Source organism: Triticum aestivum, chromosome 1B, assembly GCF_018294505.1.
Source record: "Triticum aestivum cultivar Chinese Spring chromosome 1B, IWGSC CS RefSeq v2.1, whole genome shotgun sequence".
Lineage (NCBI taxonomy): Eukaryota > Viridiplantae > Streptophyta > Magnoliopsida > Poales > Poaceae > Triticum > Triticum aestivum.
In genome coordinates, this window is record NC_057795.1 from 492,747,151 (window position 1) to 492,765,620 (window position 18,470).

The window sequence follows — 18,470 nt, forward strand, 5'->3', positions numbered from 1 at the left end:
ATCCGCCGTGGCGGATACTGGTGGGGTGGTCCCTTCGGTCAAAAGTGATCGGGTAGGAGGACCATGGATTGAACTTCGGGGCAACTGGCTCCATCGCGTATACATCCCTGAGTGCATGCTTCCGCTCCCTTTTGGGTATGTGCATTGCGTATATCATGTTCACCGTCCGCACCTGTGGGGGGAAACCCTTCTGTCCTCTTCCTCGTCATCGCTATGCAGCCCCTTGTCATTGTTTTCGGCAATTAACTTGCCCGCCTGCTTGAATACCCAACAGTCCCTGTTGGTGTGGTTGGCTGGTTTTTCGGGGATGCCGTGTATCTGGCACGAGCAATCGGGTATTCGGTCCAAATTGAACGGACCCGGAGTAGTTCTTTTGAATGGCTTTTTCCGCTGACCGGGTTTAGAGCCTCTGAATCCGGCATTGACTGCCGTATCCTCACTATTGTCGTCGTTGATGCGGCGTTTGTTTTTGTTACAACGCGACCTGCCATTTCGGTCATTGAAATCCGGACTACCAGAATTTTTGCTGAGGTTGTTGCTGCGTACTAGCCAGCTGTCCTCACCCGTGCAGAAGTGGGTCATTAGTGATGTGAGGGCTGCCATGGATTTCGGCTTTTCCTGTCCCAGGTGCCGGGCAAGCCACTCGTGGCGGATGTTATGCTTGAAGGCCGTGCGGGCCTTCGCATCCGGACAGTCGATGATTTGGTTTTTCTTGGTTAAGAACCATGTCCAGAATTGTCTGGCCGATTCGTCTGGCTGCTGAATTATGTGGCTTAGGTCATCAGCGTCTGGTGGTCGCACATACGTGCCTTGGAAGTTATCGAGGAATGCGGCTTCCAGGTCTTCCCAACTCCCAATTGACTCTGCTGGCAAGCTGTTAAGCCAATGCCGGGCTGGTCCTTTAAGCTTGAGGGGGAGATATTTGATGGCATGAAGATCGTCACCGCGGGCCATGTGGATGTGAAGAAGATAGTCTTTGATCCAAACCGCGGGGTCTGTTGTGCTATCATAAGATTCGATATTCACGGGTTTAAACCCTTCGGGGATTTGATGATCCATTACTTCATCTGTGAAGCATAGTGGGTGTGCGGCGCCTCTGTATTGGGCGATATCACGACGGAGCTCAAAAGAGCTTTGTCTGTTTTGTTCGGCCCGGCCGGACTTACTGTGTCCGTCGCGACGGTAGTCGTCACGTACCGTTGGGCACCCACGCGATCCATAGATCGATCTTGATTGTCTTGCCTTATCCTCCAATATATCTCGCAAGTCTGGAGCGTTCCCCTGTGGCCTTGTGCTTTTCGAGCGATGCCGGGGTACGGGTCTGGTGAAGGGCCTAGAGGCCTCTCTGTTGCAACCACGGGGTGGTCGGTCAGCCGTATTGTCTCCTGGTAATGCGGGTTCATACGCTTCCTCCTCTAGTCGGGGGAGCAGCTTGCGTTTAGGGTAGCTTTTGGAGGGGTGTTCGGGCTCATGCTCTTCGGCCGCGAGGACTTCAGTCCATCTGTCAGCTAGCAGATCTTGATCAGCTCTAAGCTGTTGCTGCTTTTTCTTGAGGTTGTTCGCCGTGGCCATAAGCCTGCGTTTAAAACGCTCTTGTTCGACCGGATCCTCAGGCACGACGAATTCATCGTCGTCGAGGCTTGCCTCGTCTCCGGAGCGAGGCATATAATCCTCTACCTCTTCTTCTGCCGCTCTCTCATGAGGGCTGGCGTCTCCGTCCTCCTGCGCTGGATCTTGCTGGAGTGGGTTGTCTTCGGCACTGTCAGGTGTATTATTATCTCCGGTGCCGGAATCTTCGTTCTTGCTGTGGCGGGACTTAGAGCGGCGCCGCTGACGCCGGCGCTTGGGCTGTTTCTTGGAGGGGTCATCCTCCATTGTTCCTTCGCCATTCCCATCCTTTGGGATATCCACCATGTATATGTCATATGATGAGGTGGCTTTCCAGTGCCCGGTGGGCGCTGGTTCTTGGTCGTCTCCGGCATCGTCGTCCATACCATCGATGTCTTCGGAGTCATAGTCTAGCATGTCGGTTAGATCGTCGACAGCGGCTACCAAGTGGGTGGTGGGCGGGCTTTGAATTTCTTCGTCGTCCGCATCCCAACTGTCCTGACCGCAGTCCGGCCAGGGCTCTCCTGATAACGAGAGATACTTTAGCAAACTCAAGATGTCGCCGAAAGGTGAGTGTTGAAAGATGTCCGCTGCGGTGAACTCCATGATCGGTGCCCAATCGGATTCGGTCGAAGGGGGCGCGGGAGGTTCGGAGTCCGGCGAGGAGTCCGGCACCTTGGAGTCATGAGCTTTATGAGGGACAAGGTCAGTGTTTGGCTCTATCGCCATAGAGGTTGCAGCCCCCGAGGCGGTGTCTAGCCATCCGTCCTCGATCTGCGCAGCCGGCTCCGAATTGAAGATCGGAGCGGGTTCGAGTGCGGCCTCCAGGGTACTGTCCGACTTCAGAGCTAAATCATGCTCGCCGTGACAGTGCGGCACGCTTGGCTGTGGCTTGAATCCATCGAGGATCAAGTCCCCGTGGATGTCAGCCGTGAAGTTCAAACTTCCAAATCTGACCCGACGGCCAGGGGCGTAGCTTTCGATCTGCTCCAGACGGCCAAGCGAATTGGCCCGCAGTGCAAAGCCGCCGAATACGAAGATCTATCCGGGGAGAAAGGCCTCACCCTGGACTCCGTCGTTGATGATGGTCGAAGAAGCCATCGAGCCTATCGGTGACGACACAGAGGAACTCTCAATGAAAGCACCAATGTCGGTGTCAAAACCGGCGGATCTCGGGTAGGGGGTCCCGAACTGTGCGTCTAGGCGGATGGTAACAGGAGACAAGGGACACGATGTTTTACCTAGGTTCGGGCCCTCTTAATGGAGGTAAAACCCTACGTCCTGCTCGATTAATATTGATGATGTGTGTTACAAGAGTGGATCTACCACGAGATCAAGGAGGCTAAACCCTAGAAGCTAGCCTATGGTATGATTGTTGTTCGTCCTATGGACTAAAGCCATCCGGTTTATATAGACACCGGAGAGGGCTAGGGTTACACAGAGTCGGTTACAATGGTAGGAGATCTACATATCCGTATCGCCAAGCTTGCCTTCCACGCCAAGGAAAGTCCCATCCGAACACGGGACGAAGTCTTCAATCTTGTATCTTCATAGTCTTGGAGTCCAGCCGATCACGATAGTTCGGCTATCCGGACACCCCCTAGTCCGGAACTCCCTCACCTCCTTTTAATAGAGAACCGGAACAAAGCATTAGCACATAGTGAATACATGAACTCCTCAAACTATGGTCATCAACGGGAGTGGTCCCAATTATTGTCACTTCGGGGTTGCCGGATCATAACACATAGTAGGTGACTATAGACTTGTAAGATAGGATCAAGAACTCACATATATTCATGAAAACATAAGAGGTTCAAATCTGAAATCATGGCACTCAGGCCCTAGTGACAAGCATTAATCATAGCAAAGTCATAGCAACATCAATCTCAGAACATAGTGGATACTAGGGATCAAACCCTAACAAAACTAACTCGATTACATGATAAATCTCATCCAACCCATCACCGTCCAGCAAGCCTATGATGGAATTACTCACGCACGGTGGTGAGCATCATGAAATTGGTGATGGAGGATGGTTGATGATGACGACGGCGACGAATCCCCCTCTCTGGAGCCCCAAACGGACTCCAGATCAGCCCTCCCGAGAGAGATTAGGGCTTGGCGGCGGCTCCGTATCGTAAAACGTGATGATTTCTTCTCTCTGATTTTTTTCTCCCCGAAAGACAATATATGGAGTTGGAGTTGGCGTCGGAGGGCCACCAGGGGGCCCACATGGTAGGGGTGCGCGCCCAGGGGGGTGCGCCCCCACCCTCGTGGATAGGGTGTGGCCCCCCTGGTCTTCATCTTTGGCGAGGATTTTATATTGTTTTTTCTAAGGTGTTCCATAGAGTTTCATGTCATTCTGAGAACTTTATTTTCTGCACATAAAACAACACCATGGCAATTCTGCTGAAAACAGCGTCAGTCCGGGTTAGTTCAATTCAAATCATACAAATTAGAGTCCAAAACAAGGGCAAAAGTGTTTGGAAAAGTAGATACGACGGAGACATATCAACTCCCCCAAGCTTAAACCCTTGCTTGTCCTCAAGCAATTCAGTTGACAGACTGAAAGGGAAAAAGAAAAACTTTTACAAACTCTGTTTGCTCTTGTTGTTGTAAACATGAAAAGCCAGCATTCAAGTTTCAGCAAATATTATGAACTAACCATACTAACAATAACACAAAGGTCTCACAATTACTCATATCAATAACATAATCAGCTAGCTAGCCACAATAGCAAAACTCGGATGACAACACTTTCTCAAAATAATCATAATATGATATAACAAAATGGTATCTCGCTAGCCCTTTCTGAGACTGCAAAACATAAATGCAGAGCACCTTTAAAGATCAAGGACCGACTAAACATTGTAATTCATGGTAAAAGAGATCCAGTCAAGTCATACCCAATATAAACCAATAATAATGAATGCAAATGACAGTGTGCTCTCCAGCGGGTGCTTTTTAATAAGAAGGATGATGACTCAACACAAAAGTAAATAGATAGGCCCTTCGCAGAGGGAAGCAGGGATTTGTAGAGGTGCCAGAGCTCAGTTTTAAAATAGAGATTGAATAACATTTTGAGCGTCATACTTTTGCTGTCAACGCAACAACTATGAGATGACGATATCTTCCATGCTAAACAAATTATAAACGGTTCCCAAACGGAATGGTAAAGTTTATACTCCCCCTCCTCCACAGGCATCAATCCATGGCATTCTTGAAACAACGAGTGCCTCCAACATTCAACGGGTCCCAGGGGGAGTTTTGTTTGCGATTATTTTGATTTAGTTTGCATAAAGCATGGGACTGGGCATCCCGGCGACCAGCCATTTTTCTCGTGAATGAGGAGCGGAGTCCACTCCTCTTGAGAATAACCGCCTAACATGGAAGATAAGGGCAGCCCTAGTTGAAACATGAGCTGCTCGAGCATACAAAACAGAATTTCATTTGAAGGTTTGGAGTTTGGCACATACAAATTTACTTGGAACGGCAGGTAAATACCGCATATAGGAAGGTATAGTGGACTCATATGGAACAACTTTGGGGTTTAAGGAGTTTGGATGCACAAGCAGTATTCCCGCTTAGTACAGGTGAACGCTAGCAAAAGACTGGGAAGCGACTAACTGAGAGAGCGACAACAGTCGTAAACATGCATTAAATTAATTTACACAGAATACAAGCATGAGTAGGATATAATCTACCATGAACATAAATATCATGAAGGCTATGTTGATTTGATTCAACTACATGCGTGAACATGTGCCAAGTCTAGTCACTCAATTCATTTAAAGGAGGATACCATCCCATCATACCACATCATGGTCATTCTAATAGCATGTTGGCACGCAAGGTAAACCATTATAACTCATAGCTAATCAAGCATGGCACGAGCAACTATAATCTCTAAATGTCATTGCAAATATGTTTACTTCATAATAGCTAACTCAGGAACGATGAATCATCATATTTACAAAAACAAGAGAGGTCGAGTTCATACCAGCTTTTCTCATCCCAATAAGTCCATCATATATCGTAATTATTGCCTTTCACTTGCACAACCGAACGATGTGAATAATAATAGGAGTGCACGTGCATTGGACTAAGCTGGAATCTTCAAGCATTCAATAAACAGGAGAAGACAAGTAATATGGGCTCTAAGTTAAATAAACAATCATGCATATAAGAGCCACTTCAACAATTTAATCATGGTCTTCTCCTACTGACCCCCAAAGAAAAGAAAAGAAATAAAAACTATTTACACGGGAAAGCTCCCAACAAGCAAAAGAAGAACGGGGAATATTTTTGGGTTTTCCTTTTTAATTACTACAGCAAAGAAATAAACTACTACTAATTTTTTTTGGTTTTTTCTTAAGGTTTATCAAACACACAAGAAGAAAGCAGGAAAAAGAAAATAAACTAGCATGGATATTACAGTGAAAGAGTATGAGCACCGACATCTAGCAATGAGTGTGTGTGAACATAAATGTAATGTCGGTGGGAAATACGTACTCCCCCAAGCTTAGGCTTTTGGCCTAAGTTGGTCTATTGCCAGGGATGGCCTGGCGGATACCCGTAGGTGAAGCTAGGGTCATACTGTGATGCAACGGCTATCGCCTCCTGAGCTGCAGCGTAGCGTCTAGCTGCCTCCGCTCTTCCCTCGTACTCATCTGCCTCCTCTCTGGTAATAATATATCTTCCTTTTGTGCGAAGATGAAAACTCAAACCTCCTCACAAATGAACTTGTGAGATCATTGTATTGGGGGCATTTATCAGCTTCAAAGTCCTCAAGACCAGCATTGCGTATATATACGTTGAATTCCTCTTTAATTCCCGCTTGATCCATAAAATTTTCCGATGGCCATTCACAGGGCCTAATAGGAGCGTCTCTTGGTGGTTCCTCGTCAGCATCGTGTATTGCAAGCCTGGGACCTTGTTTCCTTGAAGAGCCACCTTGGAACATCCTCCTAAACATAATGTCTCCTCTGAAAAATTTCTGAATTTTTTAGTAGCTTCAAAATAAAAGCGAACCAACTTCAATAAAATTGATAGCAACAACTCCTACAAGTGCCTAGGGCCTATATAAAGCATTGGAATTACTTGGAACCATATAAATTTGACATGCAAGCTCAAGAACATGGTCACCTATGCAGCACAAATTTGCAATGAATAAAGCACTAGAACAAGAACTAATTGGACCAATGGAGGAGTCACATACCAAGGAACAATCTCCCCAAGCAGTTTTGCGAGAGGTGCTTTGAGCAAGGAGATCGAAAATCACAACAACGGGGGCTGGAACTCGTGCTTGAGTTGGTTTTTCGTGTTTGTGTGAGACATAGGAAGAAGATGGGTGCAGGGATAAGTGGAGGAGCGCCACCATGGGGCCACGAGGCAGGGGGGCGCGCCCAGGGGGGTAGGGCGCGCCCTCCACCCTCGTGACCAGGTGGCAGCTCCCCCCGCGGTGATTTTTGCACAGTAAATTCTCAAATATTCCTGAAAAAAGCATATTAAATTGGCATGGCATTTTGGGGACTTTTATTTTCGAGATATTTTTATATTGCACGGATAATTCGGGAAATAGACAGAAAAAATGTTATTTTACTTTATTTCTACTAGATAACATAAAATATAAAGAGGGTACAGAAGGTTGTGCTTCTAGTTTCATCCATCTCATGCTCATCAAAAAGAATCCACTAACAAGGTTGATCAAGTCCTGTTAACAAACTCATTCCGATTAACATGGAACCGGAGAAATTTCGAATAACACTATGTTACCTCAACGGGGATATGAAAATCCCCAACAATAAGAATATCATACTTTTTCTTGGCAGTAGGGAGAGGAAATTCAAAACCTCCAAATACAATCGATGGAATTTTTCCAATAGAATCGATACTATAAACCTGAGGTTGCTTCCTCGGAAAGTGTATGGTGTGCTCATTACCATTAACATGAAAAGTGACATTGCCTTTTTTGCAATCAATAATAGCCCCTGCAGTATTAAGGAAAGGTCTTCCAAGAATAATAGACATATTATCATCCTCGGGAATATCAAGAATAACAAAGTCCGTTAAAATAGTGACGTTTGCAACCACAATAGGCACATCCTCACAAATACCGACAGGTATAGCAGTTGATTTATCAGCCATTTGCAAAGATATTTCAGTAGGTGTCAACTTATTCAAGTCAAGTCTACAATATAAAGAGAGAGGCATAACACTAACACCGGCTCCAAGATCACATAAAGCAGTTTTAACATAATTTCTCTTGATGGAGCATGGTATAGTAGGTACTCCGGGGTCTCCAAGTTTCTTTGGTATTCCACCCTTAAAAGTATAATTAGCAAGCATGGTGGAAATTTCAGCTTCAAGTATCTTTCTTTTATTGGTAATAATATCCTTCATATACTTAGCATAAGGATTTTTTTTGAGCACATCAGTTAATCGCATACACAAAAAGATGGGTCTAATCATTTCAGCAAAGCACTCAAAATCCTCATCATCCTTTTTCTTGGATGGTTTCGGAGGAAAAGGCATGGGTTTCTGAACCCATGGTTCCCTTTCTTTACCATGTTTCCTAGCAACAAAGTCTCTTTTATCATAACATTGATTCCTTGATTGTGGGTTATCAAGATCAACAGCAGGTTCAATCTCTACATCATTATCATTACTAGGTTGGGCATCAACATGAACATTATCATTAACATTATTACTAGGTTCATGTTCATCACCTGATTGTGTTTCAGCATCAGAAATAGAGACATCATTTGGATTCTCAGGTGGTTCAGCAATAGGTTCACTAGAAGTTTGCAAAGTCCTATCATTTTTCTTTTTCTTCCTCTTAGAAGAACTAGGTACATCAATATCATTTCTCTGAGAATCTTGCTCAATTCTCTTAGGTTGGCCTTCAGGATACAAAGGTTCCTAAGTCATTCTACCAGTTCTAGTAGCCACTCTAACATCATAATCATTTTTCTTACTATTCATTTCATCAAGCGCTTCTTTTTGAGCTTTAAGTACTTGTTCTACTTGAGTGGTAACCATAGAAGCATGTTTGCTAACAAGTTTAAGTTCACCTCTAATATTAGCCATACAATCACCCAACCATTTAATCATATAAGCATCTTGTTTTAATTGTCTACCAAAATAAGCATTAAAGTCATCTTGCTTAAACATAAAGTCATCAAACTCATCCAAGCACTGACTAGCAATTTTAGTAGGAGGAACTTCAGCTCTATCATATCTATAGAGAGAATTTACCTTTACTACCTGTGTCGGGATATCGGGAGGTTCTTCAGTAAATAAGTAATTGAGATCATATACTTCTTCAACAGGTGGTAAATTAAGACCATGTATTTCTTCAATAGGAGGTAAATTCTTAACATCTTCAGCTTTAATACCTTTTTCTTTCATAGATTTCTTTGCCTCTTGCATATCTTCGGGACTGAGAAATAGAACACCTCTCTTCTTTGGAGTTGGTTTAGGAATAGGCTCAGTAATTGGCTCTAGAGCTGGCTCAGGAGGTCCCAATTATTTTCATTTGTCAACATATTATTCAATAGAATTTCAGCTTCATCCGGTGTCCTTTCCCTGAAAAGAGAACCAGCACAACTATCTAGGTAATCTCTGGAAGCATCAGTTAGTCCATTATAAAAGATATCAAGTATTTCAGGTTTCTTAAGAGGATGATTAGGCAAAGCATTAAGTAACTTGAGAAGCCTCCCCCAATCTTGTGGGAGACTCTCTTCTTCAATTTGCACGAAGTTGTATATTTCCCTCAAGGCAGCTTGTTTCTTATGAGCAGGGAAATATTTAGCAGAAAAGTAATAGATCATATCCTGGGGACTTTGCACACAACCAGGATCAAGAGAATTAAACCATATCTTAGCATCACCCTTTAAAGAGAAAGGAAATATTTTGAGTAAATAAAGGTAGCGCGATCTCTCATTATTAGTAAACAGGGCAACTATATCATTTAACTTAGTAAGATGTGCCACAACAGTTTCAGATTCATAGCCATAGAAAGGATCAGATTCAACCAAAGTAATTATATCTAGATCCACAGAAAAATCATAATAATCCTTATCGGGAACACAAATAGGTGAATTAGCAAAAGCAGGGTCGGGCCTCATTCTATCTCTAAGAGATTCTTTACTCCATTTAACTAGCAACCTCTTAAGTTCATATCTATCCTGGCAAGCAAAAATAGCTACAGAAGATTCTGCATCAAAAAGATAACCTTTAGGAATAGGAGGCATATTTTCATCATCACTCTCATCATTTTATTCAGGTACAATAATTTCTCTTTCTCTAGACCTAGCAATTTGCTCATCAAGAAATTCACCAAGGGGCACAGTAGTATCAAGCATAGAAGTAGTTTCATCATAAGTATCATGCATAGCAGAAGTGGCATCATCAATAACATGCAACATATCAGAATTCATAGCAGTAGCAGGTTTAGGTGTCGCAAGCTTACTTATAACCGAAGGAGAATCTAGTGCAGAGCTAGATGGCAGTTCCTTACCTCCCCTCGTAGTTGAGGGCAAAATAGTAGTTCGATCGTCTTTCAAGTTCTTCATAGTGTCCAGCAGATATAAATCCCAAGTGACTCAAAGAATAGAGCTATGCTCCCCGGCAACGGCGCCAGAAAAAGGTCTTGATAACCCACAAGTATAGGGGATCGCAACAGTTTTCGAGGGTAGAGTATTCAACCCAAATTTATTGATTCGACACAAGGGGAGCCAAAGAATATTCTCAAGTATTAGCAGCCGAGTTGTCAATTCAACCACACCTGGAAACTTAGTATCTGCAGCAAAGTGTTTAGTAGCAAGGTAATATGATAGTGGTGGTAACGGTAACAAAAGTAAAGACAGCAAAAGTAATGTGTTTGGTATTTTGTAGTGATTGTAACAGTAGCAACGGAAAAGTAAATAAGCGAGAACCAGTATATGGAAAACTCGTAGGCACCGGATCAGTGATGGATAATTATGTCGGATGTTGTTCATCATGTAATAGTCATAATATAGGGTGACACAGAACTAGCTCCAGTTCATCAATGTAATGTAGGCAAGTATTCCGTATATAGTCATACGTGCTTATGGAAAAGAACTTGCATGACATCTTTTGTCCTACCCTCCCGTGGCAGCGGGGTCCTATTGGAAACTAAGGGATATTAAGGCCTCCTTTTAATAGAGAGCCGGAACAAAGCATTAGCACATAGTGAATACATAAACTCCTCAAACTATGGTCATCAACGGGAGTGGTCCCGATTACTGTCACTTTGGGGTTGCCGGATCATAACACATAGTAGGTGACTATACACTTGCAAGATAGGATCAAGAACTCACATATATTCATGAAAACATAATAGGTTCAGATCTGAAATCATGGCACTCGGGCCCTAGTGACAAGCATTAAGCATAGCAAAGTCATAGCAACATCAATCTCAGAACATAGTGGATACTAGGAATCAAACCCTAACAAAACTAACTCGATTACATGATAAATCTCATCCAACCCATCACCGTCTAGCAAGCCTACGATGGAATTACTCACGCACGACGGTGAGCATCATGAAATTGGTGATGGAGGATGGTTGATGATGACGATGGCGACGAATCCCCCTCTCCGGAGCCCCGAACGGACTCCAGATCAGCCCTCCCAAGAGATTATTGCTTGGCGGCGGCTCCATATCGTAAAACGCGATGATTTCTTCTCTCTGATTTTTTCTCCCTGAAAGCCAATATATGGAGTTGGAGTTGGCGTCGGAGGGCCACCAGGGGGCCCACGAGGTAGGGGGGTGCGCCCAGGGGGGGGCACCCTCGTGGACAGGGTGTGGCCCCCTGGTCTTCATCTTTGGCGAGGATTTTTTTATTGTTTTTTCTAAGGTGTTCCGTGGAGTTTCAGGGCATTCTGAGAACTTTTATTTTCTGCACATAAAACAACACCATGGCAATTCTGCTGAAAACAGCGTCAGTCTGGGTTAGTTCCATTCAAATCATACAAGTTAGAGTCCAAAGCAAGGGCAAAAGTGTTTGGAAAAGTAGATACGACGGAGACGTATCAGGGATGCCCCGGACGGCATCCCCTCTTTCGTCTTCATTCATCGGTAACTTTACTTGGAGCTATAATTTTATTCACCACATGATATGTGTTTTGCTTGGAGCGTCATTTTCTTTTGTTAGTATTTGGTTGATCTATATTTTCAATAAAAATGTCAAGGATAGCCTTTACCATGCTTATTTTGCAAGTATACATGTTGCTGTTTCAAAATAGAAAGTTTACCGCTGTTGCAAAAATTTCCTAGAAAAGTCAGGAAATGATAAATTGTTGAAACTTTTTGCACATTGAGCTCTGATAAATTTTCTACAGTGTAGTATTTTTCTCATAATTTTTGGAGTTAGGTAAGTATGATGAATCTTGCATTCTTTACAGACTGTACTGTTTTGGCAGATTGCTGTTATGTTTGCATTGTTTGCATATGTTTGCTTCTTTAATGATTCTATTTGAGGATAGGAGTATTAAATATGCAGAGGCATTTAGTATGTAATGATGAATAATAATTTTAGTGATTTGTTACAGTAGAGAATGATAAGGTTATTGTGTTGATTTATACTAACTTATCTCACGAGTTCTTGTTGAGTTTTGTGTGGATGAAGTTTTTAAGATGTAGGGAAGCCGTGATATAAAAGGAATTAAGGAGACACACAAGGTCAAGCTTGGGGATGCCCAAGGCACCCCAAGATAGTAATTCAAGAAGTCTCAAGCATCCAAGCTTGGGGATGCCCCGATAGGCATCCCACCTTTCTTCTTCAACAATTATCGGTTAGTATCGGTTGAACCTAAGTTTTTGCTTGTGTGCTATCCTTGAAATGTCATTTTGTTTCATTTTGCTAGCTGTTTGACTGAAAATACCAAGACCTGAAATTCTTAAATGTTAGAGAGTCTTCACATAGTTGCATAATTATTCGATTACTCATTGACTTCACTTATATCTTTCAGAGTAGTTTGTCATTTGCTCCAGTGCTTCACTTATGTCTTTTGGAGCACGACGGTGGTTTTATTTTGTAGAAATTGTTGATCTCTCATGCTTCACTTATATTATTTTGAGAGTCTTTTAGAACAGCATGGTATTTTCTATGGTTATAAAATTGGTCCTAATATGCTGGGCATCCAAGTTGGGTATAATAAAAACTATCATAGAAAGTGCATTGAATACTATGAGAAAATTGATACTTGATATTTGTTTTGAGATATGAGGATGGTGATATTAGAGTCATGCTAGTTGAGAAGTTGTGAATTTGAGGAATACTTGTGTTGAAGTTTGTGATTCCCGTAGCATGCACGTATGGTGAACCGTTATGTGATGAAGTTGGAACATGATTTATTTATTGATTGTCTTCCTTAAGAGTGGCGGTCGGGGACGAGCGATGGTCTTTTCCTACCAATCTACCCCCTTAGGAGCACGTGTGTAGTACCTTGTTTCAATAACTTGTAGATTTTTGCAATAAGTATATGAGTTCTTTATGACTAATGTTGAGTCCATGGATTATACGCATCTCACCCTTCCACCATTGCTAGCCTCTCTTGTGCCACGCAACTTTCGCCGGTACCATACACCCACCATATACCTTCCTCAAAACAGCCACCATACCTACCTATTATGGTATTTCCATAAACATTCCGAGATATATTGCCATGCAACTTTCCACCGTTCAGTTTATTATGACACGCTCCATCATTGTCATATTGCTTTTGCATGATCATGTAGTTGACATCGTATTTGTGGCAAAGCCACCTTGATTAATCTTTCATACATGTCACTCTTGATTCATTGCATATCCCGGTACACCGCCGGAGGCATCCACATAGAGTCATATTTTGTTCTAAGTATTGAGTTGTAATTCTTGAGTTATAAGTAAATAAAAGTGCGATGATCTTCATTATTAGAGCATTGTCCCATGTGAGAAAAGGATGATGGAGACTATGATTTCCCCACAAGTCGGGATGAGACTTCGGACTTTATGAATTTTTTTAAAAAAAATCAAGGCCATAATAAAAAAAAAGAGAAAGGCCCAAAAAATGTGAGAAAAAGAGAGAAGGGACAATGCTACTATCCTTTTACCACACTTGTGCTTCAAAGTAGCACCATGATCTTCATGATAGAGAGTCTCCTATGTTGTCACTTTCATATACTAGTGGGAATTTTTTATTGTTCCATGCTATTGTATTTGCCGTTTTGGATGTTTATGGGCTTTAATATACACTTTTATATCATTTTTGGGACTAACCTATTAACCGGAGGCCCAACCCAAATTGCTATTTTCTTGCCTATTTTAGTGTTTTGAAGAAAAGGAATATCAAATGGAGTACAAACGGAATGAAACACTTGGGAGAGTTATTTTTGGAACGAACGCAATCCAGGAGACTTGGAGTAGACGTCAGGGAAGCTTCGAGGAGGCCACAGGGGTGCAGGGCGCACCCTACCCCCCTGGGCGTGCCCCCCACCCTCGTGGGCCCCTCGTGGCTCCCCTGACTGACTTCTTTTACCTATATATATCCATATAACCTAAAAACATTGAGGAGCACAATAGATCGTGAGTTCCGCCGCCTCAAGCCTCTGGAGCCACCAAAAACCAATCGGGACCCTGTTCTGGCACCCTGCCGGAGGGGGGGGGGATCCCTCACCGGTGGCCATCTTCATCATCCCGGTGCTCTCCATGACAAGGAGGGAGTAGTTCACCCTCGGGGCTGAGGGTATGTACTAGTAGCTATGTGTTTGATCTCTCTCTCTCTCTCTCGTGTTCTTGAGGTGATACGATCTTGATGTATCACGAGCTTTGCTATTATAGTTGGATCTTATGATGTTTCTCCCCCTCTACTCTATTGTGATGAATTGAGTTTTCTCCTTCAAGTTGTCTTATCGGATTGAGTCTTTAAGGATTTGAGAACACTTGATGTATGTCTTGCTGTGCTTATCTGTGGTGACAATGGGATATTCACGTGATCTACTTGATGTATGTTTTGGTGATCAACTTGCGGGTTCAATGAACTTATGCATAGGGGTTGGCACACGTTTTAGTCTTGACTCTCCGGTAGAAACTTTGGGGCACTCTTTGAAGTACTTTGTGTTTGTTGAATAGATGAATCTAAGATTGTGTGATGCATATCGTATAATCATGCCCATGGATACTTGAGGTGACATTGGAGTATATAGGTGACATTAGGGTTTTGGTTGATTTGTGTCTTAAGGTGTTATTCTAGTATGAACTCTATGATAGATCGAACGGAAAGAATAGCTTCGTGTTGTTTTACTACGGACTCTTGAACAGATCGATCAGAAAGGATAACTTTGAGGTGGTTTCGTACCCTACAATAATCTCTTCCTTTGTTCTCCGCTATTAGTGACTTTGGAGTGACTCTTTGTTGCATGTTGAGGGATAGTTATATGATCCAGTTATGTTATTATTGTTGAGAGAACTTGCACTAGTGAAAGTATGAACGTTAGGCCTTGTTTCCTAGCATTGCAATACCGTTTGTGCTCACTTTTATCATTAGTTACCTTGCTGTTTTTATAATTTCAGATTACGAAAACCTATATCTACCATCCATATTGCACTTGTATCACCATCTCTTCGCCGAACTAGTGCACCTATACAATTTACCATTGTATTGGGTGTGTTGGGGACACAAGAGACTCTTTGTTATTTGGTTGCAGGGTTGTTTGAGAGAGACCATCTTCATCCTACGCCTCCCACGGATTGATAAACCTTAGGTCATCCACTTGAGGGAAATTTGCTACAGTCCTACAAACCTCTGCACTTGGAGGCCCAACAATGTCTACAAGAAGAAGGTTGTGTAGTAGACATCAGTATGCATCTGAATTCTGCAGGGACTTCCTCAGTCCTTCGGCTTCCTGTCGCATGACATCTGATCAATGTATTTCAACTTGAAGTTGAGACTCAAGAAGCCGAACTAATTGAGGCAGTGAGTTCGAAGAGCTGGTGCCAGCAGTAGTAGCCAGTAACTCGAACACTACATCAAGACAGGACTTTGGGGTTGTATGAGTGTCTTCAATATAGTTTTTATCAGCTTTCTTGGAGACCAACAGGGATGTCTGACTATCTTGAACCTTATCTCCATTACTGCCTTTACCATTGCATAATGGGGTAATCTTCTCCAATATTTTATCCACATTCTAAAAGAGAAACAAACAAACACATCACAGGTTTACAATGTAGTATATGAAACTCATTTTGGTAAACCATTTCAGTAGTAAGGTGGAAAGGATAACAACATGAAACAAACATATATCTATGTAGTATGGTCACTGTATGGTCTATATCATTCTAGTATGTTGCCAAATCAAGATAGATATAGTTCGAATCATATCTATTTAAGACAAATTAAGCAGCATAGACAGAATATAAGTGTGGGAAACTACACAACAGTAACAACACTTGTAATGTGCATAGCATGAGAACATAACTGTTTATTCAATTGAAACTGAAATCAACATAGAGCAAGTTACAATAGCAAACACGTTAAAGAAACAGGTTTAAAACATACCTGTTGCGCCATTGGAATTTCAATTGCATCCTTAAAATTTGAAATTAGTTGGTATGAGTAAATACAGTGATGCAAGAGCAAAGTAGTATGAACCATAGCTATGGAACCTGACCTGAGAACAATTCTTCTGCTGCTTTAAGCGTTGACTTGGGGTTCGGAGTGGTGGTCCTCGTGCTTTGGGCACTGCAGTTGCCTTACTAACTGCTCGTGTTTGGGTGCTCTACGGTGGAGATAGTGTTGTGTCAACGGGAACTGGGTTACTATCTGTTGGTGTTGGGGTTAGAAGCTGTGTAGTTGGTTCTCTGTCCAACTGGGTAGGGGTACAATCTGCGTGAGTCTGGGTTATGTGTGGTGGGGCTGGTTCTTGGGCAAGTACAACCGTGGTTCTATCTGCATCGATAGGTAGCACTATCTTTTCTGAAGACCGTGTTTTTACTCCCACAGATACTGCCATCACTCCCTCCAATTTAAATGGCTGATAAACAAGAAAAATAATTGAATGTACATACATTGTAAGATAGACAGGTGCAATGGATAGTAGGGAAGAAATCAGGGCATGAAATAATTCACATTTATGTTGTCTAACCAAACAGAATAGCAAGACATAATTTCACTTATATGATGGCTAATTAAACAGGATAGCATGGAACAATTTCACATGTATGATGGCTAACTAAACAGGATAGAATGACATACTTCAAAATATGATGACTATGTAAAAAGGATAACATGATATAACTATACGATGTGTCTATTAAAGTGGTTGGCATGCCATAAATCACAAACATGCCGTTGATGGAAACATGATGGCATGATATAATTCATGGATAGAATGACATAATTCAAAATATGATGACTATGTAAACATGATGAGATGATATAACTATATTATGTCTTTAGAAAATGGGTTGGCATGCCATAATTCAGATACATGCTGTCTATGTAAACATCATGGCATGATATAATTCAAATATATGATTTATATACTAAGGAAGTGAGCAGATGGCAATCACATATATGATGTGTCAACTAAGGAGATGGCATTCAATATTGTGTATATGATATGAAAACTAAGCATTGCAATACAACATATGCATGATATGAGTAATATAACCCTGCCAAGTTTGAGCATACACCTTAGGGGGATAATAGGACTGGTCATCTGCCTCTAAATCCTCCTCTGAAGATCTATCTGTAGCCAGCAAGATATCTGCTTCAGCAGGTAGCATTGTCTGCTCTGAAGACCTTGTTTTCACTCTAGATTTCTCCATCACCAATTCAAATGGCTGATGCATAGGAAGAGCAGTTGAATATACAAACATTGTCGACAAAAGCAATGAAAAATACGAAAAAAGACGACATGATATAATTCACATATATGACGCTTGGCTAAATAGCATGGCATTGCATAATTCACATATATAATGCCTTGCAACAAGATAGCATTGCATAATTCACATATATAGTGTCTTGCAACAAGATGGCGTTGCATAATTCACATATATGGTAATTAGACACTAAAAAGATGGCTGTCGGTGTCAAAACCGGCGGATCTCGGGTAGGGGGTCCCGAACTGTGCGTCTAGGCGGATGGTAACAGGAGACAAGGGACACGATGTTTTACCCAGGTTCGGGTCCTCTTGATGGAGGTAAAACCCTACGTCCTGCTTGATTAATATTGATGATGTGTGTTACAAGAGTGGATCTACCACGAGATCAAGGAGGCTAAACCCTAGAAGCTAGCCTATGGTATGATTGTTGTTCGTCCTATGGACTAAAGCCATCTGGTTTATATAGACACCGGAGAGGGCTAGGGTTACACAGAGTCGGTTACAATGGTAGGAAATCTACATATCCGTATCGCCAAGCTTGCCTTCCACGCCAAGGAAAGTCCCATCCGCACACGGGACGAAGTCTTCAATCTTGTATCTTCATAGTCTTGGAGTCCGGCCGATGATGATAGTTCGGCTATCCGGACACCCCCTAGTCCGGAACTCCCTCAGTAGCCCCTGAACCAGGCTTCAATGACGACGAGTCCGGCGCGCATGTTGTCTTCGACATTGCAAGGCGGGTTCTTCCTCCGAATAATTTATAGAAGATTGTGAACACCAGGATAGTGTCCAGCTCTGCAAAAATAAATTCCGCGTACCACCGTAGGGAGAATAATATTACACAAGTTCAATCTGCTGACGTATTTTGTGGCGTGACGTCATGCCATTACCAAGCCTTTAGTCAAATTGTTTTTATTGTTCCACCTTCGTGCGTTTAGCGAGGCGGTTTCCTTGGCACGTCTTGTCG